This window comes from Cervus canadensis, chromosome 6 (assembly GCF_019320065.1).
Source record: "Cervus canadensis isolate Bull #8, Minnesota chromosome 6, ASM1932006v1, whole genome shotgun sequence".
NCBI lineage: Eukaryota > Metazoa > Chordata > Mammalia > Artiodactyla > Cervidae > Cervus > Cervus canadensis.
Genome location: NC_057391.1, coordinates 23,760,304 through 23,778,030, shown reverse-complemented (window position 1 = coordinate 23,778,030; position 17,727 = coordinate 23,760,304). Strand labels below are relative to the sequence as shown.

The 17,727-nt window shown below is 40.2% G+C and overlaps 1 non-coding gene across 1 annotated transcript; it reads right to left on the bottom strand.

Moving 5' to 3' along the window:
* Positions 1 to 3,092: 3,092 nt before the first annotated feature.
* Positions 3,093 to 3,174, bottom strand: TRNAL-UAG. Its single transcript has one exon. It is a non-coding gene; the product is annotated as a tRNA-Leu (tRNA).
* Between the last annotated feature and the right edge of the window lie 14,553 nt (positions 3,175 to 17,727).

Here is a 17,727-nt window from a genome sequence, read left to right as displayed (position 1 = left end):
TGCACACATGTGGCTCTGCTGAATTATTTTTTCAGAGAAGAAGCTTCTTACATGGTTTTACACTCTGTTTCTAAGACACCCAGAGATGTCTTCTCTCTGTTCTCATAAAGAGAGAACAGATGCTCACACAATTTGCATTTGATATGAGGATAAATAATGCTACAACCTACCTTACAGGGTTGTTACAAAGATGAAGTACTGAGTGCTTGGCACAGTGCTTGGTGCATAGTGAGCCAAGGTCAATGTGAGCAGCTATTTTTTCTTTATAGATTAGTGTTAGCCTCTTCTGCATAACACTTGAACATGCCCCCAGTTGAGTGGCTTTGGCCCAGACACAACTGTCCTCGTGGCTGTTCTAGCAGGTGGGCAACAGGCCACTGGGGATAATGCAGAAGTTCCAGGCTCTCACCGATCCCTGTTGTTGCGTGGATTTCCTGTCAGTCTGAGCAGAGTGGCAGGGCCAGAGACACTTCTGAAACCACACAACTGCGAATTCGGGACTGCAAATTGTTTTGGGAGTTGACTGAGTCACTGACCTGGCTCCAGGACTTCTCTCTAGATTCCTTAAAAGTCTGTAGCTGATATCACATTCACAGCTGAGCAGTAGCTTCAGTTCATTGATCTGTGCGTTGATGGAGGATGGAGTTGTTAGCAGTGGGGAAATGCACTGGGTTTAAAATAAGCTTTGTTGTGAAACCAATCTGGAATAAAACTCAATTGGAGAAGTATAAAGCAAATCAAACTTGAAAGCCTATTTAAAAATTCTATGGAATCTTCAGAAAGCTATAACTAATAAGTGAATCTAGAAAAATTGTAGAATATAAGATTAATATTAAAATTAATTGTATATATTACTGTGAGTTTGAGCAAACTCCAGGAGGTGGTGAAGGGCAGGGAAGCCTGGCAAGCTGCAGTCCATGCGGTCACAAAGAGTTGGACACACACACACATATATATACATACATACATATATGTAAATATATATATAATGTATAATATATATACACATAGTATATACCAGCAATGAACAATCAGAAATTGATTTTGGATTCTTTTAAAAAGAATCCAAGTTACCATAGAATTATTAAATGAAATACTTAGCATTAAAATATGTCCAAAACTTGTACACACACACACACACAAAGACTGAGAGAAATGAAAGAAAATCTAAATTCAAGGAGAAACATTTCATGTTAATGAATGAGAAGGCAATACTGTTAAGATATCAATTATCTCTAAATTAATTTATAGGTTCAATGCAATCCAAATCAAAATAACAACAGGCCTTTTTATTTTTTCCCCCCCCGGAAAACAACCAGCTGACTGATTCATATGGAAAATTCATATGGAAATTCAAAGACATAATATGTCCCAAACAACTCTGAAAAGGAGAGTACTCTGAAAAGTTAAAGGACTCACTCTGTCTGATATCAAGACTATAAAGCTGCTATAATCAAGACTGTAGTATTGGCATTAAGATACAAAAAAAAATAGATCAATGGAACAGGAGTACAGAGGTAGAATTACACATATATTATCAATTAATTGTTGACAAAATTTCAAAGACAATTCAGTAGAGAAAAGTAGTCTTTTCAACAAATGATCTTTAAAAAAGTTTTTTGATCCTTACTTCACACTGAATAAAAAATTGACTGAAATATATCAAAAGCCAAAATTATAAAATATTTAAAATAAAATCTTTGTCAACTTGTGTTGGAAGAAGATTTCTTAGATGTAACATTACAAGCACGATCCATAAAAGAAAAGTCAAGCAAAATGATTAACTGTACTTCATAAAATTAAGAACCTCTACCTTTCAAAAGATGTTGTAGGAAATTGACACAACAAGCCAAACACTGAGAGATAACAGTGTAGTTGCAGCCTGAGTCTTTAGTGCAGATATTGCCTCTTAGGGGACATTTGGCAATGTCTGGAGACATTTTCACGTTCTGCAATGCATATAACAGGCCCCCACAGCAAAGAATTTTCACTTGCCTGGAGAATTCCACGGACAGAGGAGCGTGGCGGGTTCCAGTCCATGGGGTCTCAAATAGACAGGACTGAGCACCTAACACTTTCACTTCACTTTCAGAAGCTGACTAGAGTAACAAGACACATGGACAAATTTATTGTTTGCCTCGACAGGCCAGTCAGGACCATCACCACCTACTAAAATGAACCAATGACTCCTCAAAGGCTTAAGGAAGGGGAGATACCTGGATTTAAATCTGAGTGCAGTTGGTGCCAAACCGTGCCCAATGCACCCTTTGGGAACCAAAGGTGGTGCACATTGGGCAGGAAAGGCACTGCTCTCTAGGGTCAGAAAGTGAGAGTGTTCCTTAAAGAGCTCAAATTCTGACTTCGAACTCATCCTAGGACACTATGGAAGATCCTCTGGAGAAGGAAATGGCAACCCACTCCGGTACTCTTGCCTGGAAAATCCCATGGACGGAGGAGCATGGTAGGCTACAGTCCATGGGGGTCACAAAGAGTCGGACACGACTGAGCGACTTCAATTCACTAGGACACTAGGTGCTAGGTAGAGTCGGAGTACTCTTCTTTGGCTGACTCAAGCCTAGGAATTAAATCACTCCCCTGAGCTGATGGGGCGTCCCTGGTGGCACAGTTGGTAAACTGAGGAGCAGTTGCCTCCCTCGATGATTCTCTTCCAGTTTAACCCATCTGCTTTACTGGCCTGACTTTACCACCCTTGCCTGGAGGGAAAGGAAAGAGAAAGAGTGAGGGAGAGAGCGGGTGTTGTTTAAGTGAGGAGAGCAGCAGATAAACAGAGATCACCAGTAGGAAACAGTAGAGATCCCAGAGGCAGTCAGCAGCAGAAACTGCACAGGGACATTCTGCAACTGCCTGAAGTTTGCTGGCTTAGCAGCAAATGATGAGACAATCTGTCTTCACTCCCTGCTCTCCTCTGCTGGGGCAGCCCGCTGTGGGGCACGTGCACTTTCAAGGCTCTGCACCTCTCTTCTCTCAACTTCAAAAAGCCCCAGCTTAAATGCTATCCTTTTGACAAGTCCTCATCCGGTCCTGTAGCGAGGACGTGGGTCGTGATCATCCACGATCAAGAAACAAAACCTTGGCAGCGGTGGGATTCGAACCCACGCCTCCAGAGAGACTGGAGCCTAAATCCAGCGCCTTAGACCGCTCGGCCACGCTACCGCACCCACACCAAGCATCCCCCTACACTTGCTAGTTATACCTTTCTGCCTTTTTTTTCAGCATTGTCCTCTCCTCTGTGACCCCAAACCTTGATTCTAGATATCACCAGAGGACACTAAGAAAGTTCTTCTCTGCTCTACTAGAACTCGAACCTGTATCCACCCAACCCAAATAGTTTTTTTCACTCCAGGAACTAAAGGGGAAGTAACTTCAAAGCCAAGTATCGCTCCGGAAGCGCAGCTCTTAGGGTGTGGAATGAAACAACTTCCCGAAGGTGAGTCGCATCAGGTTCTGCTTTGCATCCAGTAAGCGCTCGAAAACTATTTGTTGATTGGACAAAAAGTGATCAGTATCCATATTGCTTGGGGATACTGGTGGTGGTGGAGTAAGAATGAGCAAAGCTGTCTTTCCCTGTCAGCTCCGGGTGCCTGGACTTCAATTTTTTGCTAAATTTTGAGTTCGATACTTTTCGATTCTGAAGCCGGGAGAGCAGTCTTGAGTCTCCAGGAGGCATGCATAAGGCGTGCGTTAAAGGATTAAAATAAACAAACAAAACAAAAACGAGACAAAAAAAAACCCTTGTCTCCCAGTTCCCTTTTGCGCTTAGTGGCGGAGAGCCCAAAAAGTCGACGCCAATCAATGCCCGCTGCCTAGGGTCAGCCCAAGCAGAATCTTCGCAATTCAGCCTGTTGCAAGAGAAGGCTTTCTTTTAGGTTGGATCGGTTCCTGCTTCCAGGGAGCCTTTAGTCCCTTTCTTTGGAACATATATTTCTGCGTCTCCCAGAGAGGTCCTGTCTCCCCTGCGCAGCTGTAGCCATGCAGCGGTTATTACCACTGGCGACTGCAGAAGGAGAAGCCAGAGAAGCCCTTCTCCAGGGACTGAGGGAGGATTCTGAGCCCAGGCTGGTACTCCTGAGAACTCCGCGTCTCCCGCACCTCATCCTACCGAGAACCCCAAGCCTACAGGCCTATGGAGAGGTGCCGGGGAACGGAGCCGGAAAGAGAGAAAATTAGCATTACACTGTCACTCCTCTTGACACAGAGATGAGTAGCCACACACATCAGTTTTCCGAACGTTTGAGCATTTGTTTAGCATCCACACACTTGAGTCTCTGTGTTCCCCAGGCGGAAAGGAATTCTTGCTTCTTTTACTTACAACGAATTGGAAATTACAGAATGACCAGATGCTGCTATCTCTTTCGCTAGTGTGTGGCTGTAGCAGAATCATTTCACAACTACTGCCTAGACTTGTTGGAGGTGGTGGGGGGGTGGGGGAACAGGTGACAGCAAAAGGCTGGGTGGTGGGATTGGGGGATGTTTGGGCCAATTTTCTGCCTTCTAAGAAAGTAGCAATTGTGGCTCCTCGATGACATCGGATCACACCCTTCATTTAATAACATTAAAGCTATTTGGGGAGCAGATTTCCACAAAGAGCTTTAAATGGGGAGGTTGTATATGTTCATGTCTTGTGCCTCCCTCCCTCTTGCAAATATACAGTCTATGTTAGGGAAGAAGCACCCAGACCTGGCTTACTTCCTTAAGAATAGACAATTGTCACTATCTCTTAATTTCCCCCAAGAGAAGAGAAAATTAATCCCATGGTGGTGTTGGGGGTTCCCTGGACATATAAAGGGGATTTTCCCAGAGCCTCCTGTAAAATTCTGTGGTCTTTGTTGTAGGTGGAATTTTGTCCCTCCAAAAGGTTATATAGAAGTCCTAATCCCCAGTGCCTCAATATGTGACCTTATTTGGAAATAAGATACTTAACAGAATAACCAAGTTAAAATGAGGTTATTAGTGTGGGCCCTAATCCAATATGGCTGGTGTCTTTATCCGAAGGGGAAATTTGGGCATAGAGACAGAGATCTCTTCTTGAAATCCCGTAAGTTTTAACATAGAAGTGAAGGGAGCAGGGATTGGAGGAAGACTGCTAACTCAGATCCTCTGTGGGATCTCTGTCAATGAACCACAATGCATTTTCAAGGGTTAAAGAGGTAGGCATACTGGGGCCAGAGCTCCCTGCTGCTGTGGAGAGAGGCATCACTGGAGAGGGGCATCTCTCCAGCGATAGAGCATTGACTCTCAAATGTCAGCAGGCATCACAGTCACCTGAGGGCTTATTAAAAAGACAAATTGTTGGACTCAGCTCTTGGAATTTCTGATTTAGAAGACCAAGGGCCTAAGAATTTATATTTCTAACAGGTTTTTAGGTGATGCAAATGCTACTGATCCAGGAACCATGCTTTGAGAACCATTGATTGCAGCAGAGATCAGTTTTGTAGAATTTTGGAATTCCAACAGAAATGAGGAAGGTGAACTAAAGGAGTCAAAGATCTCCTGATGTCTTGAAAACAGTGTGCAGGGAAGAGATGGTGCTCAGTGTGGTGGCAGTAGGGGAAAAAATGAGAAGCCTTAGATATAAATGAGAGGGAAAAGCAGAAAACCCTGGCAAAATAGTAAAGACAACTGTTAAGGACAAGGAAAAGATCCTTCCAATACTAAAGAACAGTATCAACCACTTTATGACCCTTAAGGCATGAATAGACTGTAACCCAAGGATGCCCAGGATTAGAAACACCGGAGATCTCAGATGAACTACACAAAAATGAAATCAAATTGTGCTATCTTCTGAGGTCTCTGGTCAAGTGTATTTGTTTTGCTGGGCATGACAGGTGAGTATGCAGGCGAAACTAGGAGAAATGCTGGCACCATTACCCTCTCTTGGGCCACATGGACAGCTCTTCACATGTTCAAATTAATCAAATGAGATCATCCTGGAAACTCAATACCAGGGGTCTTTCTCATCTGTGGAAGAACCTCAGCGATTTGAAATCTAGAAAGTGTGAAGTCCATGAACAATGCACCTGTAAGATTTTGGTCCAAGAACAGGGAATCTCAACTACCTTGATCTTCTAAGCCCAAATGTGGTTTTTATTATGTCAGTTTTTCAGGCTTCAACAAGGTGGTGTGCACACCCTTCTCAGTAGTGTGCAAAATACCTGTGTTCTCCTTTGAATCATAGAGACAAAAGAATGTCTACCGGGACATGCATCCTACAGTCCTCCATTCTGTCAGCTGAGTGATTGGAGTTTGTGTGGACTGAAAAAATGTACAACGTGGGAGTTGTGCGTTAAGTTTTATCTAGGGAGACTATAGCTCAGGAGATAGTGTCTCAGATAGCTCTGAGGAACTATCTGCTCTGAAGAGGTAGGGAAGTGTAAGTGTGTAGTGTCGTTCAGTTGTGTCTGACTCTTCGTGATCCCATGGACTGTAACCCGCCAGTCTCCTCTGTCCATGGGATTCTCCAGGCAAGAATACAGGAGTGGATTGCCATTCCCTTCTCCAGGGGATAGGGGAAGTCAGTATTCTATATGACTTGAGTGAAGGGGGATATGTTCAGTCAAGCACGCATTTTGGCAGAGGCCTGCTGCTAATCACAAGGAGGAAATGTTTCTGTTAATGATTTTAGTGCTTTTCTACATGTGAGAAGATACAAGAATTTGAGCTCATAAAGTCTTCTCCTGAAAATAACTACCTGAATGAAGCCCTGTTTTACCAGTTTTTCCCAGAGCACAGAGTGCCTCATTCCTGATCTCCACCCTGAGCTCCTTTCAGGATGTGTTGAAGGTCAGTGCCTGCAGCAGCTAGTGACTTAATCCTTGTAGAGGCAGAGGGCAGATGGCAATTTGTAGCTGACATATGCATAGTAAACTTTATTCAAAATTTCTTTTTTAGGAATCTATCCAATTACCTCTCAATACCAGATATTGGTTACTGTGTTCATAAAATCTTCAATGATCTCACTGAATATTTTGTCTAGTTGTTTAACACGTACTGAGAGAGATTTGTTCAAATATCCAGTCATGATTGTGTGTTTTTCTATTTCTGTTTCTTCTCTCAGTTCTGTCAACTTTTGTTTCTTACCTCTGAAGATATGTTATTAGATACATAGAAATTCAAGACTATTGTGGGAGAGCTTAAAAATTCTATGTTTATAAATTCTATGTGTTATAAATTCTATGGCTTCTGACAAACGTATGGCATATATCTGCCATATCAAATAGAACAGTTTCACTGCCCTAAAAGTCTTCTGTGCTCTGACTATTCATCCCTCTCTCCCCACAACCCGTAGCAATCAATGATCATTTTGTTGTGTCCATAGTTTGCCTTTTTCTCAGAACATCATGTAGTTGGAATCATATAATATGTAGCCTTTCAAATGGGCTTCTTTCACTTAGTAAAATGCATTTGAGTTTTGTCTTAGCTCAGGCTGCCATACAAAATACCATAGATTGGGTGACTTGAACAACAGAATTTTATTTACTCACAGTTATGGAGGCTAGAAGTCTAGAGTGCTAGGATGGTTGGATTCTGATGCAAGCTATCTTCCTGGCTTGCAGTCAAGCATTTTGTCTTCACATGGTACAGAGAGAAAAAGAGAAAGTTAGCTTTTTGGCATCTCTTCTAGGAAGGGCACTAATCCCAGCATGAGGGCCCTATCTTCATGATGTCATCTAACCCTATGTACCCCCAAAAGACCCATCTCCAAATACCATTACATTGGAGGTTAGTGTTTCAACATATGAATTTTGGGGAAACATAGGCATTCAGTTCATAACATTTCTGCCATGTCTTTTCATGGCTTGATAGCTCATGCCTATATGTCTTAGTGCTAAATAATAGTCCATTGTATGGATGTACCAAAAGGTACCAAAAGGAATATTGTGCTTTGTATAGAATTGACCCTTTAATAATAAGATATTCCTCAATATCTCATATAGTATTTCTCATCTTAAAGAATCTGTTATCTGATATTGAGGTAGCTACATCAGCTTTTTTTTTTTTTTTTTTAGTTTTCATAGTATGTCTTTTCCACTTTTTACTTTGAATATCTGTATGATGGGAAAATTTTTCATATATTGAGGTAGAGCCACATTATTCTGGCTTATACACAATTTGGCTTGAACTTTATGCTAACTAGAACAGCCTGTCTTATGACCTGTCAAACATGGGCTGTACATCTGCTTTAACCATGAAAGAAAAGAATACATTTTTAAGTCAAAATGGAGTAACTGTGGTTTAGGCATTCAAAATGGAGCTGGGTTGCCATTGTGGATATGGTTTCAGACATGTTCCTGAATCTAAGAATTTGAAATTTTTTGTTTGTTTGTTTTAACTGTATGGAACTCAAAGACACCGCCAGCTGTTCTCAAAATGGCATCTGCTAGCAGCAATCCTTGTTTAACAAACACCTTTATTTCTTGCCAGATCCGATCCTAAATCTTGACAAACAACTTACATAACTTTGCAGTTTTTGCCTATGTAAGCTTTTCTCATTTTGTAGGCCACTACAACACAGTTCGAGAGCTTATTGAATCTGGGTCTCCTGGGTTATAGCCTTTGGTTTGGCACAGATCAAACTCTTTTCTATTTCTGTTGTTTATTGATTATTTCTGTTAACACATGTCTTTACATTTAAAATGTGTGTTCTATAAACAGCATAGAGTTAGGTCTGATTTTACTCAATTTAGCAATTTTTGCTTTTAGCAACAGTATTTGTTCCACTTATGTTAAATGTAATTTCTGAAATAGAGGAGATTAAGTCTCCTGATTGCTATTTGCTTTCTATTATTCCCATCAATACTTTTTAAAAACAACTTTATTGAGATATGATTTATACACTTAAATTCATCCTTGTAAGTGTACAATTCAATGATTATTTTAGTAAATTTATCAAGTTGTACAACCATCACTATAATCAAGGTTTAAAACATTTGTACCATCCTACAATAAGATTCCTCTTTATCTTTTCTTTGTTTCTTTCCTTGTTAACCAAGAAGTCCAGGAACAGAGACCTGGTTGAGACAAAAAAAAAAATGCTTTTTTGAGGATTTGTTAAGACAGCAGTCCAGTAAGCACAAATTCAAGGAAGCACTTGAATTGTGTTCCATTGGATTACAAAACGAGGAAAGCTTACAAAGGCAAAAAACTGTGAGGTTACATAAGTTGTTTATCAAGAATTAGAAGAAGTAAGGGTGCTTATTTCATAAGGATTGATTGGGGTTTGAAATGATAACATAGTTGTGAAATGGGTGGGGGGCACTTTGAAACTACAAGCTTGCACCTATCTGCTTGTAGATATTGCTATCTGATATTGTTTTGAAATTGACTAGTGATGTCCTTGAGTTTGATACAGGTCAGAAAGTTCAAGCTCTCACCTCTTTAGTTTATTCTTAAGTATTTTGTTGTTATTGCTGTTGTGAATGGGATTGTTTTCTTAATTTCCTGTTTGCATAGTTATTGTATATAGAAATGCAACTGATTTTTGCATGTTGACTTTATATCCTGAAACTATACTGAGCTCACTTATTAGTTCTAACAGGTTTTTTTGGTTGTTGCTCAGTAGTTAGGATTTTTTGCATATATGACTATATCATCTCTAAACAGAGATGATTTTACTTCTTTCCAATTTGGATGCTTTTTCTTTCTTTTTCTTGTCTAATTGCTCTGACTAGGACTTCCTGTACTATGTTGAATAGAAGTGGTGAGAGTGGGCATCCTTGCCTCATATCAGATCTCTGAGGGAAAGATTTCAGGTTTCCCCCATTAATTATGGTGTTAACTGTGGGATTTTCATATATGACCTTTGTTGTGTCAAGATAAGTCCCTTCTATACCTATTTTAGTGAGAGTAATTTTTTAATCATGAAGGGATGTTGAATTTTGGCAAATGCTTTTTTTGCATCTAGAGATGGTCATGGAGAAGGTAATGGCAACCCACTCCAATATTTTTGCCTAGAAAATTCCATGAACAGAGCAGCCTGGAGGGCTACAGTCTACAGTGGCCTAAAGAGTTGGACTGGAGGAGGAAATGGCAACCCACTCCAGTATTCTTGCCTGGAGAATCCCAAGGACAGAGGAACCTGGCAGGCTACAGTGTATGGGGTCACAAGAGTCGGATACGACTGAGAGACTAAGCATAGCACAGAGGTGGTCATGTGGCTTTCTTCTTTTTCTGTTAAAATAGTTTATCACATTGATTGATTTGCACATGTTGAATCATCTCTGCATCCCAGAGATAAATCCGACCTGGTCATTGTGATGATCCTTTTAATATACTGCTAAATTCAATTTGCTAGCATTTTGCATTGGTAGTGGACTATAATTTTCCTTTCTTGTAGTGACTGTGTCTGTTATTGGTATCTGCATGATACTGGCTCCATAAAAGGAGATTGAAAGTGTTCCTTCTTTTCCTAATGCATGTATTCAACCCTACTAGGGCAAATTTCCTTTGAGAAATGCCTGACTTTCCTTCACAGACCTAATGTGTGATGCCAGACCCTCAGGAAGACATACTTTCTGCTGAACAAATGTGTAGGAAACAAAGGTTGCCCTGTTAGGCAAATAAGTTTCTTAGGTGGGGCTTCTCTCACTGGAAAGTGTGTCTGCTTGAGGGTCTGAAATTATGAATTAGCCTGAGAAAGGAGGTCAGACATTTTTCAAAGGAAATCTGCCCCAGCAGGGCTAAATGCATATGCCATATTAAACAGATTTCACCCAGTCTTTTGTTATAAACATTATCTTATATATTCTCAGTCTCAATAGGTAACCATGCGTTTATTTTTAGGTAACTTCTCCTCTTTTCTGTAAGGATACTCTGTGTGTGTTGGGTGGGTGGAGCATTCATCTCTGTTAGTGTTAGGTACACCATTTAGTGACCATGTAAAACGAGAACTGGCTGCTGAATTCAGACTAGTATCCTGGAATTTATATTAGATGAGAGCTGGAAGTCCCTTAGAGATTTTCAGTGCTTGTTTTACCAGTAATTTCAGGAAGAGGAAACTAAAAGAATCTATTGGGCACCAGATTTCTGGGGGAAATAATATCTTTTACTCTCTGAACATAACTGGGTAGTAGTTTGCTCTCCATTTCAAGTATTTGTTAATACCACTGTGTGCTGGTCACTTTGTTAGGTATTTTGGAAACCCATACAACCTTCCCCTCAAGGAGCTGAGAATACAGTGCATAAAACTGTTTGTTGTTGTTCAGTCGCTAAGTCTTGTCCGACTCTTTGCGACCGCATGAACTGCAGCACGCCAGGCTTCCCTCTCCTTCACTATCTCCCTGAGTTTGCTCAAAGTCATATCCAGTAAGTCAATGTTGCCATTCAACCATCTTATCCTCTGTTTCCCCCTTCTCCTCCTGCTTTCAATCTTTCCCAGCATCAGGGTCTTTTCCAATGAGTGGTCAAAATATTGGAGCTTCAGCTTCAGCACCAGCCCTTCCAATGAATATTCACGGTTGATTTCTTTAGGATTGACTGGTTTGATTTCCTTGCAGTCCAAAGGACCCTCAAGAGTCTTCTCAAGCACCAGTTTGAAAGCATCAATTCTTCGGCATTCAGCCTTCTTAGTGGTCCAACTCTCACACCCATACCTGACTACTGGAAAAAACATAGATTTCACTACACAGACCTTTGTTGGCAAAGTATGTCTCTGCTTTTTAACACACTGTCTAGGTTTGTCATAGCTTTTCTTCTGAGCAAATGTCTTTTAATTTCATGGCTGCAGTCACCATCCACATTGATTTTGGAGACCAAGAAAATGAAATCTGACACTGTTTCCACATTTTCCCCATCTATCTGCCATGAAGTAATAGGATCAGATGCTATGACCTTCATTTTTTGAATGTTGAGTTTTAAGCCAGCTTTTTCACTCTCCTTTTTCACATTCATCAAGAGGCTCTTTACTTCCTCTTTGCTTTCTGCCATTAGGGTGGTGTCATCTGCATATCTGAAGTTGTTGATATTTCTCCCAGCAATCTTGACTCCAGCTTGTGATTCATCCAGCCCAGCATTTCGCCTGATGTACTCTGCATATAAGTTAAATAAACAGGATGACAATATACAGCCTTGACATAGTCCTTTCCCAGTTTGGAACCAGTCTGTTGTTCCATGTCCAGTTCTAACAGTTGCATCTTGACCTGCATACAGACTTCTCAGAAGGCAGGTCAGGTGGCCTGGTATTCCCATCTCATTAAGAATATTCCACATTTTGTTGTGATCTACACAGTCAAAGGCTTTAGAGTAGTCAATGAAGCAGAAGTACATTTTTTTTGGAATTACCTTGCTTTTTCTGTGATACAGCTTATGTTAGCAATTTGATTTCTGGTTCCTTTGCCTTTTCTAAATCCAGCTTGTACATCTGAAAGTTCTAAAACTTTCAGTTCTAAAACAGTGTACTAAAACTGCTGATGGTATACTAACACACTGAATTCTAAAAACAAGATAAAGCGGTCTATAACTAAGTGTAGTAGAATCTCCTTCCCTTTTTCTTTTCTATCTCATTCAGTTCTTTCTTTGTATCTTTTGTAGCATTTCCAAAAGGTGGACACACACATAGATAGGAAAATAGAATTTAGAAGTAATTCTGGAAGATTAAAAAAATAAAAGGGTGCATTCTTTCAACAATATTTCATATAAGATGAAGAAATTCAAGAAGGGCGGAATTACTCAGTCTGATAATTTCATAACTGATTGAATGTAGTTGAATGGGTAATGGCAGTCTAGATGCTTACTTCTGGGTGCTAGGGAACACCTCCATTACATGTGTCTTGTTCAAAATCCTGAGAGAGAGAGTGAAGAAGAAGGAATAGCAAAGATGAATAAGGTTCATAGGTTTTAGAGGCGAAATGAGATGATATCTACTTGGTAAAAAAGCAAAGGCGTTGTGAATTAGAACATTGAGATAATCTTTCCAGGATAAGTAGTGTTTGACAGATACGGAGAAATGGAAAATCATTCTAGTTGAAGAAATAATAAACAAATGATCACAACTGGAAAAGGTGTGAGTTATATTTGGGGAATTATAAGTGGACCAAGTTGACTAGAACAGAGATCTGTATATGTGGCCAACATATAACTGCCATTTGATAAATGTTGATCCAAATATTAGAAGATAAAAGCTATACTGTAGAGACATGTATTAATGCCTTCAGTGTTATTTAGGAGTATTTTAAGTTGAAAATAATTTTTCCTAAAATAGAAAGGAAAATTGCTGTAAAAATTCAGGGAAGTCTCATAGATTCTAAGAGGGAATACAGTGAGGCCTCTGGAGTGAGTCATAACGAGGGACTTGGAAGGTACACAGGCTTCCTTTTTCACTATCACTGCTCTCTTTTTTGCGCTCTCTCTCCCTTAGGCCTTTTGTAGAGTGACGCATTCTCTCCTTCTCAGTCCATGTGGTAGAATATGACTGATGTTATAGCTCCTACCACTCTAGTCTCCTTTCTAGTAATTGTGGGCTAATTAAATTGGACCAACCTCTTGAGGAAAAATGATAAAAAGATTGGATAAGATTTTACCAAATCTTTGTAAAAGCATCAAAGTACTAATATGATAACAGGAAACTAATCGGCCAGAATCTAAGGAAAAGATGAAATCTGAGAGGTAAGGAAAGCATTCATCTTCGTAGCTCTTAAGACATTTGCTAATAACTGCAAAATTGGGTTATAGTTTTGGCAGCATCTTTGGGTAGGAGAAAAAGGAAGGGCAGACGTCAAGGTTCAGCACCCACCAAAAGTGGAAATTCTACTAAGATACTCTTCCAAATATTAAGTTGGGACCCCAAAGAGCTATAGTCACAAGATAAGAATGAATAAGAAGTTAACGTTTTACTTACACTAATTGTTGTGGAGCTCAGCAAAAATCAGCTGAGCTTAGAAAGGGAAAATAAAAAGAAGAGCTTTCAACTTTTACTGGGAAGCTAGGACCACAGGTATGCTTTTTCTCTGATTTGCAGTTTGGCTTTACATCATCTTGGAGGCCCAAGGAATGTCTAACCATGAACTTTTTTTAGAGTCCTTTTGGGCTGATAATGGTTCAGGTACATATGAGAAACAAAAGCCACGTAATTTTTTTTGTTCCAGGAAGAAACTTTCATCTTGACCTCAAAAATTCACTGCTTATAATTTTGCAAAGATATTGAGCAGTATACATTCAAAGATGAACAGTTACACAGGAAACAATTCGACATGAGTAAGAATCAACTAAAGCAACAGATAGCATAATACAGATTATCATAGATATTAAAATAATATAATTGCTATGTTTAAAGAGATTTTTTAAAAGTGGCAGATATCTGCAAATAATATGAAATTATAGAATTTGGCTTAGTAGTTTTGAAAAAGAAGCAAAACGTCTAAAATTGAAAATAATCCACTCCAGTATTCTTGCCTGGAGAACCCCATGGACGGAGGAGCCTGGTGGGCTACACTCCGCTGGGTCGCAAAGAGTCGGACACCGCTCAGCGACTTCACTTTCACTTTTCACTTAAATACAGCAGTAGTTGATTATGAGTAAGAACATGTAACCCAGAAAGCAACATGGAGACAAAAAGAGAGTAAATATGAAAGAGAGGTTAACAGATGAAGGACAGGGTGTGAAGGTCTAATATATATTTAATTTGTTTCATGAATGGAGAAAGAAAAGTAGAGGAAAAAAAACCTTAAAAAGATAATAGATGAGAATTTTCCAGAATGGAAGAAAGGCAATAATCTATAGACTTAAGAAATCCCAAAGCCAAGAACCTGACACCTTCATCATTGGACAAATATGGGATTTCTCTGTGGAATTATTAACTCCTGGATTAGAGGAGTTAAGAGGATTACTTACACCTCTAAACTGAAATCTTCTCTGGATGCATCTGATTGGTGGAGGTAGGTCACATCCTCACCCTCAGCTGCCAGGTGGGAAAGCAAGTTTTCTAGGACAATTTTACTTATAATATTGAAATTACAAAAAAGTAAGGAAAATGTTTTTAAAATGTTGGACACACTCATATGACAAAGGCCTGCAACGGGGTTATTCAGAAAGCTTATTTTCAGGTGTCTGTTGTTTTCTCTTTGTACTCTCTTCCTTCAAGAGCACACAATTCTTACAAGCTCTGACTCAATGAATGACCTCTGTAATTTGATCTAACCTTGACTTATCAATCTACAGAACTCTAGACACAAGCTGTCATAAATTCCTATATCTTCCATCTACACTTCAAATCCAGCCTACCTAAATTCTAACATTTCTTTACCCCTCTGCCTTCTCCAGATACCCATCTCTCCTTTAGATTTCCTTTTTTCAGTATCTTTTTGCTTCTTCAAAGTATGATATTTGAGAATCTTCCTTCTTTCCTCTTTATTGTCTCTTATTTCTTCTTCTTCACTTCAGCAGACTCTCCCTTGCCTGTGTCGCTCTCATTCATTCCTTCCTTTCCAATCCCATAACTACTATTCTCCTACATTTTATGTTTGAGAGTCTGTACCATGGCCAGTCTTGGGTGTCCCCTTGACTTTGGTTTCTCTCCCTTTCAATCCAATCTTCATATTCATGCCTTGTGAATTTCCCTGTTCAATTTTTAAAGGGGTATAACTTCATTCCAGAATTTTCTAAGTCTCCTGCTAACTTGTTTTACAATACCTCACTTCCACAAGGGCTGGCATCTGCCCCAGCCAATGTTCTGCCTTGGCACTTTAAATGCCAAGGTCTTTCTCTCCAACCTTGCTCATAATTTTTTTCTCTACCACGGATCCCTCTGTCCCCAAACTTGTGTAAGTCTTAACTTGCCTTCAAAGTGCCATTCAAGTTCCATCCCCTCCTGAAGGCCTGCCTCTGATGGCTCACTCCGCAGGTCTGTGAACCTTAGCACTGTTACCACTCCCTCACACCCAGCACAGCTACTTCTCATTGTCCTCTTTCATGAAAACTCACATTCCTTTATACCACAAGACTATGCCACTGACTTCAAAGTAAAGACCATATCTAGATGTCTCATTCCGCCTAGCACAGAATTGGAGTTCAGTGTTTATCCAATAAAGGGATGAACAAATTAACGAATGCCTGTTCTGGCACTAAGACTTGAGCTGTGGAGAAATCGCTAATCTTACGAACTTGGGGCAGGCGGTTGCCCCTTGGTTCATGTCCTAAGTCAAACAGAAAACCAAATGTGGATGTTGAAATTTAGCCTGAGAGATCTGTGGTCGACAATTACCTCTCTGTAGAATTTCCCTTCTTCATTTTCATAATCTGCAGAGGGTGGAGGGTGGAAAACTTTCACTACATTAGACTATGTTGGATTGGGCAAATTTCTGCATTCTTATATTTTGGGGCTCCAAAATCACTGCAGATGGTGACTGCAGCCATGAAATTAAAAGATGCTTACTCCTTGGAAGGAAAGTTATGACCAACCTAGATAGCATATTAAAAAGCAAAGACATTACTTTGCCAACAAAGGTCCGTCCGGTCAGGGCTATGGTTTTTCCAGTGGTCATGTATGGATGTGAGAGTTGGACCATAAAGAAAGCTGAGCGCCGAAGAATTGATGCTTTTGAACTGTGGTGTTGGAGAAGACTCTTGAGAGTCCCTTGGACTGCAAGGAGATCCAACCAGTCCATCCTAAAGGAGATAAGTCCTGGGTGTTCATTGGAAGGACTGATGCTGAAGCTGAAACTTCAATACTTTGGCCACCTCATGCGAAGAGTTGACTCATTGGAAAAGACCCTGATGCTGGGAGGGATTGGGGGCAGAGGGAGAAGGGGACGACAGAGGATGAGATGGCTGGATGGCACCACCGACTCGATGGGCATGAGTTTGAGTAGACTCCAGGAGTTTGTGATGGACAGGGAGGCCTGGCGTGCTGCGATTCATGGGGTCGCAAAGAGTCGGACACGACTGAGTGACTGAACTGAACTGAACTGAAACTAGTGGTAGTTCCTGTCACTGACCCCATATTGCACTGTTCCCAGCAAGAGACTACAGAGTTCCAATAGTGACCTAAATCAAATCTCTTATGATTATACAGTGGAAGTGACAAATAGATTCAAGGGATTAGATTTTATAGACACAGTTTCTGAAGAACTATGGACAGAGGTTTGTAACATTGTACAGGAGGTGGTGATCAAAATTATCCCCAAGAAAAAGAAAAGCAAAAAGGCAAAATGGCTGTCTGAGGAGGCCTTACATAAAGCCAAGAAAAGAAGAGAAGTGAAAGGCAAAGGAGAAAAGGAAAGATATATCATCTGAATGCAAATTTGCAAAGAATAGCAAGGAGAGATAAGAAAGTCTTCCTAGGTGAACAATGCAAAGGAGTAGAGGAAAACAATAGAATGGGAAAGACTAGAAATCAAGAAAATTAGAGATACCAAGGGAACATTTCATGCAAAAATGGGCACAGTAAAGGACAGAAATGGTATGGACCTAACAGAAGCAAGAAGAGAGTAAGAAGTGGCAAGAATACACAGAAGAACTATACAAAAAAGATCTTCATGACCAAGATAACCACGATGGTGTGATCACTCACCTAGAGCCAGACATCCCGGAGTGGGAAGTTAAGTGGGCCTTTAGGAAGCATCACTACAAACAAAGCTAGCAGAGGGGATGGAATTTCAGCTGAGCTATTTCAGATCCTAGAATATGATGCTGTTAAAGTGCTGCATTCAATGCCAGCAAATTTGGAAAAGTCAGCAGTGGCCACAGGACAAGAAAAGGTCAGTTTACATTCCAGTA